The sequence below is a fragment of the Lepidochelys kempii genome, chromosome 3 (assembly GCF_965140285.1).
Source record: "Lepidochelys kempii isolate rLepKem1 chromosome 3, rLepKem1.hap1, whole genome shotgun sequence".
NCBI classification, from domain to species: Eukaryota; Metazoa; Chordata; order Testudines; family Cheloniidae; genus Lepidochelys; species Lepidochelys kempii.
This window is the reverse complement of record NC_136382.1, coordinates 110,408,905-110,421,030: the sequence shown is the minus strand read 5'-3', so window position 1 is coordinate 110,421,030 and position 12,126 is coordinate 110,408,905. Positions and strand designations below refer to the sequence as shown.

At 47.4% G+C, this 12,126-nt stretch overlaps 1 non-coding gene across 1 annotated transcript; it reads right to left on the bottom strand.

Moving 5' to 3' along the window:
• Positions 1 to 381: 381 nt before the first annotated feature.
• Positions 382 to 464, bottom strand: TRNAL-UAA (transfer RNA leucine (anticodon UAA)). Its single transcript has one exon. It is a non-coding gene; the product is annotated as a tRNA-Leu (tRNA).
• Positions 465 to 12,126: the final 11,662 nt, after the last annotated feature.

Below are 12,126 nucleotides of genomic sequence, written 5' to 3'. Positions count from 1 at the left end.
CTGCATGTATGTGCGTGTTTCAGTCTCAGCGTCTCTGTACCTCTCCCCCTGTATCAGTTCCTGTATGTCCGCATCTGGCATATTTGCCCCTGTTTGTGTGCAGAGACCATGCCCGAAGGAAGCCATGTTTACTCTGTGGCGGGAGGATTTTCCTACACTAGGGGTGCTGTGATCCCGGAAGATGTTTCTTTACACAGTTCTGCACAGCCCCTGTCCCCATGTGCAAGCAGCAGCCACAGCTCGGTTACATGCCACTCTTCCTGGTGTTAAGTTGGGTGGCAGGCAGAGGCTGGGAGTCTCCCTGGGGCATGACTGGGGTTTCGGCATTGGTTACATTGCCTCCTTGTGAATTTAACGAGCCCAGGGGAAAAAAACATCAGCTACCAGGAGTGGGGTTCGAACCCACGCGGACATGCGTCCATTGGATCTTAAGTCCAACGCCTTAACCACTCGGCCATCCTGGTGCAGGTGCAAGACTTGCACGAGGACACTGCTACATAGCTGCCGCCGCCAAGCCTGACTTGCCCCATCTACGGGAGGAGAACGGGGCCATTAGCCCCCAGCGGGGCCCCCCGCAGCTTGTCATCGTCAGCGCGGGAGGGCGCAGAACCCAAAGCAGCGAGCGGGACGCGCCGGGAGAAAGGCGGGCCGCGCCCGCGCGGGGAGAAGCGGGCGGGGGATTTAGTGTGAGAAGGGCTGGAGTCGCGCGCTCCGCCCGGCAGCGCCAGGGCACGGCCTCACCTCACCCCCCCCGCCGCCCCACGATGGGAGCGCCTGGACCGGCCGCCCCGCAGCCAGGCCGAGGCACGGTGCCCCCGGAGCGCCCCCCTACTCCACACCCCTCACTGCAGCCCCCCAATCCACATGCCACTCCCCCCACATACTGCACCCCCCCACTGCGTCCCCCATCCACACCCACACTGTGCCCCCAGACTGCATCCCCAATCCACACCCCACATGGCACCCCACACTGTGGCCCCACTCCACACTGTTTCCCCCACACGCTGCACCCTCCAGCTGCACCCCCCACACTCTACCCCCTGTTTCACCCACCCCTGGACACCCCACGTGGCACCCCCGCTGCGCACTCCACACTCCTTCCCGCCATGCTGCACACCCCACACGGCAACCAACTTCCTGCACTCCTTCACTAAATAAACCCGCACCCATTGCACCCCTATATGCAGCCCTGCTTATACGCCACACCCCACTGCACCCCACATCACCTCCCACATGCCTCAGTGCACCCTCCCCCACCCACGACACCCTTCACTGCCCATACACCTGCACCCCATACGCACCAGTACATTCTCCATACACAGACACTTGCACTACTGTATCCCCCCCTAAAAAAAAAATCACTAACACACTCCCCTCCCTCACAAACAGCCAGACAGAGAGCATGGAAACTTCTGCCTGACAAAAGGGTAAATTTTTCTGAAAAGTTGTAATTTCTGGAGTTTAGAATAAAAGTACTTCCACCCCCAGGGTTCCAGTGCCCTTGTTGGGTCACCAAATGAAATTAATAGGCAGCAGGTTTAAAACAAACAAAAGGAAGTATTTCTTCACACAGCGCGCAGTCAACCTGTGGAACTCCTTGCCAGGATGTTGTGAAGGCCAAGGCCATAACCGGGTTCAAAAAAGAACTAGATAAATTCATGGAGGATAGGTCCATCAATGGCTATTAGCCAGGATGGGCAGGGATGGTGTCCCTATTCTCTGTTTGCCAGAAGCTGGGAATGAGCGAGAGGGGATGGATCACTTGATGATGACCTGTTCTGTTCATTCCCTCTGGGGCACCTGGCACTGGCCACTGTCAGAAGACAGGATACTGGGCTAAATGGACCTTTGGTGTGACTCAGTAGGGCCGTTCTTATGTTCTTGTAGTGCTGTGTCATGAAAGTGCCACTCTTAATAACCATAACAGGCTACTGACTTTGCTCCATTTTGCGCAAAGCCAGCAAGAAGCAGGTATCATGGCTGAAATGCTGCCCCTCACTTTCTGTTTAATTTATGTAATAAAAGCAGTCTTCCCTTTCCCCTCAGTCTTTCCCTTTAGAGGTCTTCCCTTTCCCCTCAGTCCTGCATGTGGTACACACCCTTGGGCCTACATGAAACTGAAAACAAATCCTTCCTTGCTCTATTTCACACTTATGGAACAAATGACATTTTGTTTGTTCTTTGGCCATTTAATTAATGCTCTGAAAATGAGATTAAGTTGGCAAAACAGTCACATTCTAAGGAAGTGAAACCCTATGGTGCAAAGTATTTCCTGGCAAAACTGTGGTTTCCTTAAGGAAATGAAGAACTGTTCAGAAAAAGTCCCAATCAATTGTGATAATGAAGAGACCATCAGTCTACCAAAAAGGAAAGAAAGAGAAGAAAACAGACACTAACTTTATTATTTACTGACATTTTACTTATTCCCATTTAATTGTATACTGGAACATACGTGCCCTGGCTGATAGAAACAGGCTTCTCTACTTAAACAGGTTTCTTTAGGGGGGAAAATGTTACTCCTGGAATTGTATGGTGTCGCCACACCTTTCCCTTCAAAGGCATGTTCGGTCCCACAGAAATCTGAGCACTATGTATGACACATGAAATCAGGCAAATAGTTACATATTTTCTGTATGTAATAACTAAAGGCAAAAGCAGGATTTGACAATGAAAAATGTTTCATGTCTTTCAGTTCTTCTTTTTCTATAAATATATAGATCATTTTATATTGAGGTTCCATTTATAAATAGCATATATTAACACTTTAACAAATCATAAATCAGTTGCTAGTGTCGCACAGGTCACTACATTGCTTCTAATAATTTATAACTCCTTTAGCTGATGTTCTTGGAATTCTATAACATATGCTATCTATATTAATGGGTCCTAAGGTTAGCAGTGCTGGATTTACAATGGCGCCAGTGGCACCATGGAGCCGGACCCATGCTCAGAAGGGGCCCTGGCCTGCTCCGCTTGCACTGCACCCCGAGACTCCTCCAGCCCGCTCCCCTGCCCCACGCCCACCACTTGCTCCTCTCCACCCTCTGGCCCCACCTGCCAGATAGGTCAGTGGACCCAGTGCACCTCTGGCTCCAGGAACTCTCTGCTTCCCACCACCTATGGGGCCCCACCTGTCTCCCCGGAACTGAGCTGCCTGGGACTGGTGCAGAAGCCTGGCCAGTCTCGGCCAATTGGGGCGGGGGGCGGGAGACAGTGAGGGGGGCTTGGCTGGATCCCTCCAGGCAAGTGGACCCTGAGGGAGCCCAGCCGGGGCAGGCCCTGGCCTGGCTGATTGCGCCACTCCCAAGGGGCCGGAGCGATTCACCGCCCTGGGACCAGCCCTGGTTGCACTGGTTCCTCAGCCCAGCAGACAGCCACCTCCCAGCAGGGCTGGTGAATGTGGCCAGGAGGCAGAGAGTGGGGTTGGACTCTGGGGAGGTGTTCTGGGCTGTGAGGGGGGAGGGAAGATCTCTGTGTGTTGGGGCACTAGGGAGTGGGGGTTCTGTGTGGGGTGCTGGGCAGTTGTGGTGGGGCTGTGGGCCTCTGGGCAGGGGTGGTGTGCAGGGAGCTGTGCATTTGTGTGTGGGGGGGTGGGTGCTGGGCATAGTGGTTCCAGGGGACTCTGGCCATAGGGAGTCAGGAGGGTGTTGCAGAGCTGCCGACTTTCTGATTTCCCTGGGGGTGCTTGACCCCCCGCTCTCCCCCTGGCCCTGCCCCCACTCTACCATTTCCCCCAAGGCCCCACCCCTGCCCCGCCTCTTCCTGCCCCATTCTGCACCCTCCCCCGAGTGCCCCCCATCCTCGCTGTGACATTGCACTCTATATGATTTTTATGAAAATATGCTAATGAGTGTGAATATAATGTAACTGAAATATGCTTCATGCAAAAGGTCTCTTGTAAGGTATCATTACAACGTTTATAATCTACTGAGTGTGGTCATCCTATTTGTATAAATGTATCACTCTTGTATCTGAAACTAGAAATATGAAATATAACTCTGAGGGCCTACTGTAGTTATGCAAAGTGTGGGCCATTAATGGTGGTTTGGAACCTTGATGTCTCCCATCAACCAGGACAACTGACTGTGGATGGCTCTGTTTGCAGGCAGGCCTTCCTGTGAGTCAGGCTGGGAGGAATGAAGGCTTGGGGGTCTCACAGGACATATGATCATGTCACCTGGTACTGGAATCCATCTTAAACCTGGTGCTTTTCCATTTAGAAGGAGGGATGAAAACCCAGAGAGAGACAAAGGATTCCTGCCTTGTGCAAAAGATATATAAGTGGGTGGAATAGAACAAAGGGAAGCAATCATGAGAAATCTCCGAGCTACCACCTTGAGCTGGAACAAGGGCTGTACCAGGGGAATGGATTGTGCCCAGACCAAGAAGGCATCCAGTCTGTGATAGAAGCTTATTGAAACATCTGAGGGTGAGAGTTCATCTGTAATCATTAGGTTTGGACATGCGTGATTTTTTTTTTTTTTTGGTTTGGTAATTTACTTTGTTCTGTCTGTTATTACTTGGAACCACTTAAATCCTACTTTTTGTTATTTAATAAAATCACTTTTTACTTATTAATTAACCCAGAGTATGTATTAATACTGGGGAGGAGGGGGGCACACAGCTGTGCATATCTCTTTATCAGTGTTATAGAGGGAGAACAATTTATGAGTTTATCCTGTATAAGCTTTATACCAGGTAAAACGGATTTATTTGGGGTTTGGATCCATTGGAAGCTAGGCATATAAGTGTTAGAGACAGGAACACTTCTTAAGCTATTTTCAGTCAAGCCTGCAGTTGCTGGGGGATGTGGTTCAGACCTGCGGCTGTGTTTGCAGCAGGCTAGTGTGCCTGGCTCAAACCAACTGGCAACTTTCCCAGCTGGCAGGGAAAGCGGGCTCAGGGGTAGTATCAGCACACCAGGTGGAAGTCCCAAAGGGGGTTTCTGTAATCCAACCCATCACACTCACTTCATCTCTTCCTGCCCCTCTCCCTCTCCCTCCTCCCCAGCGCCTCCTGCCCGCCACTGAACAGCTGATCAGCAATGGGCAGGAGGTGCTGGGGGGAGGGGGAGGAGCTGATCAGTGGGTGCTCAGCACACGCTATTTTTTTTCTGTGGGTGCTCCAGCCCCAAAGCACCCATGGAGTTGGCACCTATGGGGTGTTGGGGGAGGAGGGCTATGTGGATCGGTATGGGCCCACCCCTGAGGGCAAGGGGCATGCTGGCATCACAAGGCCGGGCGGGCCAGTGTGCATCTGACAACTGCTGGTTTGTAAATAGTGTCCTCGCACTGGGCTGGGCAGAGTGGGGCCGCCCCTGCCATACCATGCCCCATTGCCTTTGGCTGGCCCCACACTCCGGGGACTGACCTCCCCGTGCCATGCTCCATTGCGGCCCACAAATGTGTTTGGCTCTGGGCCCACAAAAGATTAATCCAGCCCTGCAGGCCAGAAGAGACCATTGTAATCATCTACACTGACCTGTAAAACACAGGTTATGGGATTTTCCTGCATTAATGCATGTGTGAATTAGAACATATCTTTTAGCAAAACACCTGTACGTATCTATAACATGCTCATGACATTAATGATTTATTAAGCCATATTATTATAACATATGACCAATGTAATACACATACAACCACACATATGATGATATACACACAGGACATTAAATGTCATGTAATATATTAGTAGCCAGAACCCCAGATCAAACCAAACATGCCTTTGAATGGAAAGGTTGATCAACTCTTGTTATTAGAAACAAACAAACAAAAAAACCCCAAACCCCACTGTTTATATTATACATAAGAGAGAGAGAGACTCACTCAGGTCTAGTCTACTCTACGAAGTTAGGTTGACGTAACACCTTGCGTTAACTTAGTTGTGCATATGTCTATACTTAAATTTTTCTCCCACCAGTGTATGTGCCCCATTATGCTGTCGTAGTAACATCAGCTCCCTGAGCAGCACTAAGCCATGGTCAATATACGGAGACTGACACAACACGACTGTAGACCCTATGTTACCGATGTCAACCCTAACAGTCTTCCAGCTGCTGTTCCACAATGCCCAGCACTGAGCACTCTGGTCACAATTGTGAATTCCACTGCCCAGGTGTCACACATACTTGGAGTACCCCCCTCCCCCTAAATCCTTAAAACCCCCACAAATGCTTGAAATGTCTTTTTCTGGTTGTCGAGCCTGGTGAGCACACCTCTATCTGCTCTCCGTTGTTCTGAGCAAATGCCCAGCTGACCATACGAGCTACACACTCCAGACATGCTCTACATGGAGTAGACAGGAGATTTTAGATTTCCTGGACCTGTGGGGAGAAGATGCTGTGCAAGCACAGTTCCAAGCCAGCTGTAGAAATTTTGACATCTATGAGTAGATTGCTTGGGAAGTGCAGCAGGTGGGTATGACAGGGACCAGCAGCAGTGTCACATGAAAGCCTAGGAACTGCAGCAGGCACAGTAGAAGGCCAAGGAGGTTAACTATTGATCCAGTTCCAAGCCACAGACCTGCCACTTTTACGAAGAGCTGTATGCCATACTTGGAGGAGACCCTTCCACCACCCTGCATGCCACCGTGAATACCTCAAAGGAGCTTGAGTCACAGGCCCCTGCCATGAACCATGAGGAGGAGGAGTGGTATAGTGGCCAGGCGACCAGAGAGTCCAGCTGTGAGCCAGGACCTGTTTTTGACTGCACCAGATTCAGCCAGTCCCTGAAGCTGAGTATGGACGATCCTAATAGAGGGGAAGGAACTTTGGGTAAATGTGTAAATACATTTCTCATTATGGTGATGTCCCCCTCCCCCGCAACTTCGTTATTATCTGCTTTTCATTCTCCTCCAGAGTTAGGTGGGAGGGCATGCATAGCAGTTTGTTTCTGTAAATAGGGATGTCACTTGAATCCTCCTGAGAGATCTCAATGAAACTTCCATGGAAGTACACTCTGTAATCCTCTCCTGAAGGTTTCTGGGCATGGCAGCCTTATTTCTTCCTCCACAGTAGGACACTTTCCCATGCCAGTCAGTGATAACTCCAGCAGGCACCATCGCAGTAAACAAGCTAACGGCATATGGGCCTCGTTGATTTTAGGATGCCAGCAGCAGCTGTGCTCTCTCTGCCATTGTTAACCTCAGGAGTTAGACATTTTCTAGAACCACTGCCTGTGGAAAATGGTGCCAGTATTCATGACCAGTGTCCTATGCTAATAGTTTCATGGAACTAAGCAATTGCCTCCTCATTTCCCTTATCCCTGGTGGGTCAGACTCACCACGGCTTGAGCTGAGAGTGGTACCAACACAAACACTCAAAACTAGAAGTGTCAATGAGCATGTTGTGTTTCACACTTTAGGGGAGCAAGGGAAGGGGGGAGTTCTGAATGTTAAGTTTTGCTTTCCATGTTATACTAACACTGGGGCACCTAGCATTGGCCACTGTCGGAAGACAGGATACTGGACTAGATGGGTCTTTAGTCTGACCCAGTGATGGCTGTACTTATCCTCTAATATTTTTATGTTCTTAAGAATAGTACTTCTGTGAGTTTTATCTGTAGCTGTGGCCTTGAGAGGGTCCCCTTCCACACTAGTGGAACAACTGGTAGGACATGGTCTCTGAGATTCTGGATGTCAGTGCAGCATCAGACCTTGAACAGAGGGCATGGAGGGTGAATATTGCCGACTGTATGGAGATGGAAAGAGCAGACAGGAGAAAGACACAGGAAAAGGAGAGAGGGATACACCAGGACATACCTAATGGGTCTTCTCCATCAGCAAACTCAGATGCTGCAGTGTAGACTCCTATGGAGCTCCAGGTTCAACAATCCCAGGCTCGACTCCCATTGCAGTCTGTGGAGAACTGCAGCATAGCTGTTCCCTAAGCACTCCCCCGCCCCTACCTAGTATTCTGCATGGCCTCAGGGCCTTCACATCTGCTTCCACTTCACGCTGGGAGAAAGCGTGGACAACCCCAGCTTCATCTACACTGACGTGTGAGAGCCACGGTTGATATTTGTGTAGCTACAATGGACATCAGTGTCTGCTTTATTTATTAAGGTTCCTAAATATTTTTAAGTTAAAATGTATATACTTTTAAGTTCTTCAGGAAATTTTTGAGCTATTTTCATAAGTGAATAAAACTCTTTTGTTTTGAAAGTGAGTCATCTTCATTAGTTTACAACACATGGTGTATAATGCCTGCTGGCAGTAAAAGTAATGGTCTTGCATACTCACAACCCATAGGATCAATGCCAAACAGTGTAGTCATAAATGTATAGCAAGCCCCCACCATTAATAAGTGCACTGTCAGGAAGCACCACACAATTCCTAACAGGCCCACAAACTGCAGTACCACGTTGAGTCTAGTACACTACAGCACATTAACAATGAGCCACAATAAAGTGCTCTTTCAAAGCCTCCCTGAGCTGTATAGCTCCTCACTGAGTTAATCAGATAGCCCTTGTGTCTGGCTGTTCAAACTCAGCAGACAACCGCTCACCCTCCAACCCTGCAACAAGTTTTCTCCCCTTGCTTAACAAATATTATACAGGACACAATGGGAAGCTATACCCACTGCAATATTCTTTCGCACTGACATCCGGTCTGGTGAGGAAACACCACCACTGTCCCTTCAATCTACCAAAAGCACATTCAACTGTCATTCTGCACCTGCTGAGCCTGTAGTTGAATCTCTTATTCATGCTGTCAAAGTGGCCACTATATGGCTTCATGAGACAGGGACTAAGGGGTAGGCTGGGTTCCCCAGGATCACTATTGGCATTTCAGCATTGCCAACGGTAATCCACTGCTCAGGGAAGAATGTCCCTCCTTGTAGCTTTCTGAACAGTCCTGTGTTCTTAAAGATGCACATGTCATATACCTTCCATGAGCAGTGCACACTGATGTTGGTGAAGTGCGGGCACGACCACGTAGCCCATTCTGCTGATGTACTCTGGGGCCAAAATAGGGATATGCGTGCCTCTATTGCTGCACCACAGTTTGGGAACCCCATAGCTGCAAAGCTATCCACTGCATGTTGCCGAGAGCTGCAGTCCTGTGTGGTTGGAGATAGTTAATGGGCCCAGGCACTTGCATGAAAATGGCCTCCACCGTGGATCTTCCCACTCCAAAATGATGTCTCACTAACTGGTAGCAACATGGTGTGTAAGTTTCCACAGCATGAGAGCCACTTGCTTCTCCACTGTCAGTGGAGCTCTCAGTTTGGTGTCCCTGTGTTGGAAGGCTAGGGGAAGCTCGGCACACTGATCCAGGAATGCGCCCTTGTGCGTCCGAAAGTTCTGAAGCTGTTGCTCATCATCCCAAGCCTGCATTACATTGCGGACCCGCCAGTCAATTCTCGTTTCTTGAGCCCAGAAGCAGCTCCTCAATGAATGCCACCAATAACCTTGAATTGGTTCTCGCAATGACCCACAGCAAACTGACCACCAGGAAATCATCATGTTCCCCACAGTTCTTCTTGTGGCTCTGCAGATACCAGAGGATCATGCATCCTGTGCTTGCAATGCTTATGACAATAGCGCAGAGACATGCAGACTGTATGGTGGCCAGCTACAGGTCCCATGTGGGCTCATGGGAAATTGAAAATAGGCACAAAAATTATGGGGTAGAGATGATATAATGAGATGAAGAGCATTGCATTATGGGAAGTTGACCCCTTTTTCCCAGTTACCTCCGGGGGGTCTCGTTTCTGCCTCACCACTCATTGCCACAACTTTCCAAGTGTCAGCGTCCTTATTGGTGGCAGGTTGCAAATTGAAATTCCTACCTATGGTGCACCACACTGTGCAACAACACAAGCCCTCTTAACGAGTACATGCAGCACTGATGCAAGGAATCAAGTATGCAAGTGCACAAGTGATATGCTAAATGTGGTAGCTATATGCTGCTGTAACTTGCGTCAGCACAACTTTGTAGTATAGCCATAGCCTTAGTTTGTCACCCAAATTTGGGCCTTTCCCCATAAATATATCAGGAACTGTCCCTGACTTCAATAGGAATTTACAGGACTTTACAACAAAAAAGTGTTAATATGACTAGATCCAATCATCACTGTCCATCTTCTTTTTTGGTTAAAAATAAGTGTTCTTGGTTGCTAGGCAAAAGTAATCTTGATAATTGTCTTTCTTTCACAAATTGCAAAATCATTAAGATAATGGTTCTGAGAGAAGTGAGAAGGAGCTGGATAAGTAATATAATTAAGATTTCCTTAGCATTATGAATATGTGGCCAGGTTAAAAGTGACATACAACAGTTTCCTAAGAAGGAGCAGTTCTTCCTTGTAGTACAATGAAATGCTGACACCTTTCAGAGACATTTGGCTCCTAGGTGAACAAATCACAGGCCTATGCAAAACTAGAATTGAAACAGCTGGGTGTGTGCACATGTCAATATGTATGCACTGAATGCAACGTCTCATTAAGTAACATTCAGTCACTATTTGAACAATGGGGTATTAATATTTTAATTTGTTAATTGATAAAAATACATATTTCAGTCATTAGCCCACCCCACTTCAATAGTATTTAAATTATTGTAATTCTTAATCTAAAATATCCAATTATTTTCCACCTCTCCCCTTAATTACTATTTTAATTATTTTATGACTAAAATTTCCTCTCTGTTCTCAAGCACTGAATTATAGTGAATGTTTATTATTGAAGGGAATTGTCTATTATTGAAGGGAAACTGCATATTTTACAGTTTGTGCCACACCACCACATATTGTTTGTATAAATGCCAATGCTTAAAAGTAACCTCTTTAGCTAACAGAAAAGGACTGATGATCATAAAAGTTGAGAGGCTACAAGATAAATATTTTTAAGAACGTTTTCACTCTTCTGCAATTTCCTGACAAAATCTTTTAAGCATTTCAGATCAGCAGCATCTACAAGAACCTGAATGCTGAAAAGCTTCCCTACAGATGTGTACACAAGCACTGCACTTCACAGCTGTTTACAATTACCTATCACCTTCTCTGCAGTAACATACAGAGGAGTGAGGATTTCGCCTATGTATAATTTTAGAAGCACTGAAGTTTTCTGGAATTTCACACTTTTAAGTAGCCTCTGCTAACCCTGTTGTGAAATTACAGAAACAGCAGACAGCAAGCTCCATTTTAAGTTCCTTCTATTTGTAAATGAACCCAAATACTACTACATTTGTTGTCCTCTAAATTACAGAATTGTAGAGATGCTTCAGTATTCTCTGGGGATTCCATGTTGGCACCTACAAACTAGTGAATCTGAAATTTGCTGGCATGGCCCTTTTAAGATTGAGTGTTCTGTGTTGACCTGCATCTTTTGTGTGTGAGCTCCAATTTCTTGCAGGTTCTCTCCTTGAACCAATAATTATTTGCATGGTGAGGCTGTTTCCCACAGTTAAAACACACAATGTTCGAGTGTTCTTCATGTTGTGCTTTCTGCTTGACCCAAATGTGCGTTGCTCAGTTTTCTTGATACTGTTGCAACTCTCTGGCATCTTTACTAGACGTCTCCATTGCTGCTGGTGGTAAAACAGAAGCACAATGGTGAGATTTGGGGCTTATAACTGGGGAACCCATCTGAATGTCTTTGCAGAGGTCCCCCAACTTTGTAAAGAGGTGGCACTGAATGCTCCATCAACCACTGAAATAGCCCTGCTCTTCCACAGCATAGGTCCAATATACATAGGCCCTACAATGAAACTGGTAAATGGAATGTGTAAAACTGTCTCTTCCGTACTCTCTCATTATTGTATATTTCCCAGGGTGTTTGCAAAACCATCCTATTTGTGCACAGTGTGCACCTAGAGCGCTAAAGTTAAACATCTGCATTTTGTCAGCACATTTCAAAAACAGGGTTGTAATTGAGACTAGGGCACAGTGGCTGGTTGTTTATTACATTTCTGAAGAAAAAAGTATTAGGTTCACATGAAAATCACATTGTGTTTTATCTGCTGTAGAGGCAGTCATGTAAACGGTCTATAAAATGATAGTTCATTTCCTGTCATAGTCATATCCTTTTCATTTTTAGAGAGCTCTGAAGCATCAAGTCTTGCAACTGTGCCCATCTCCTTTATCTTCCAGTTGTTCCTGGCTTTCTGACAAGGCTGGAAAGTTTA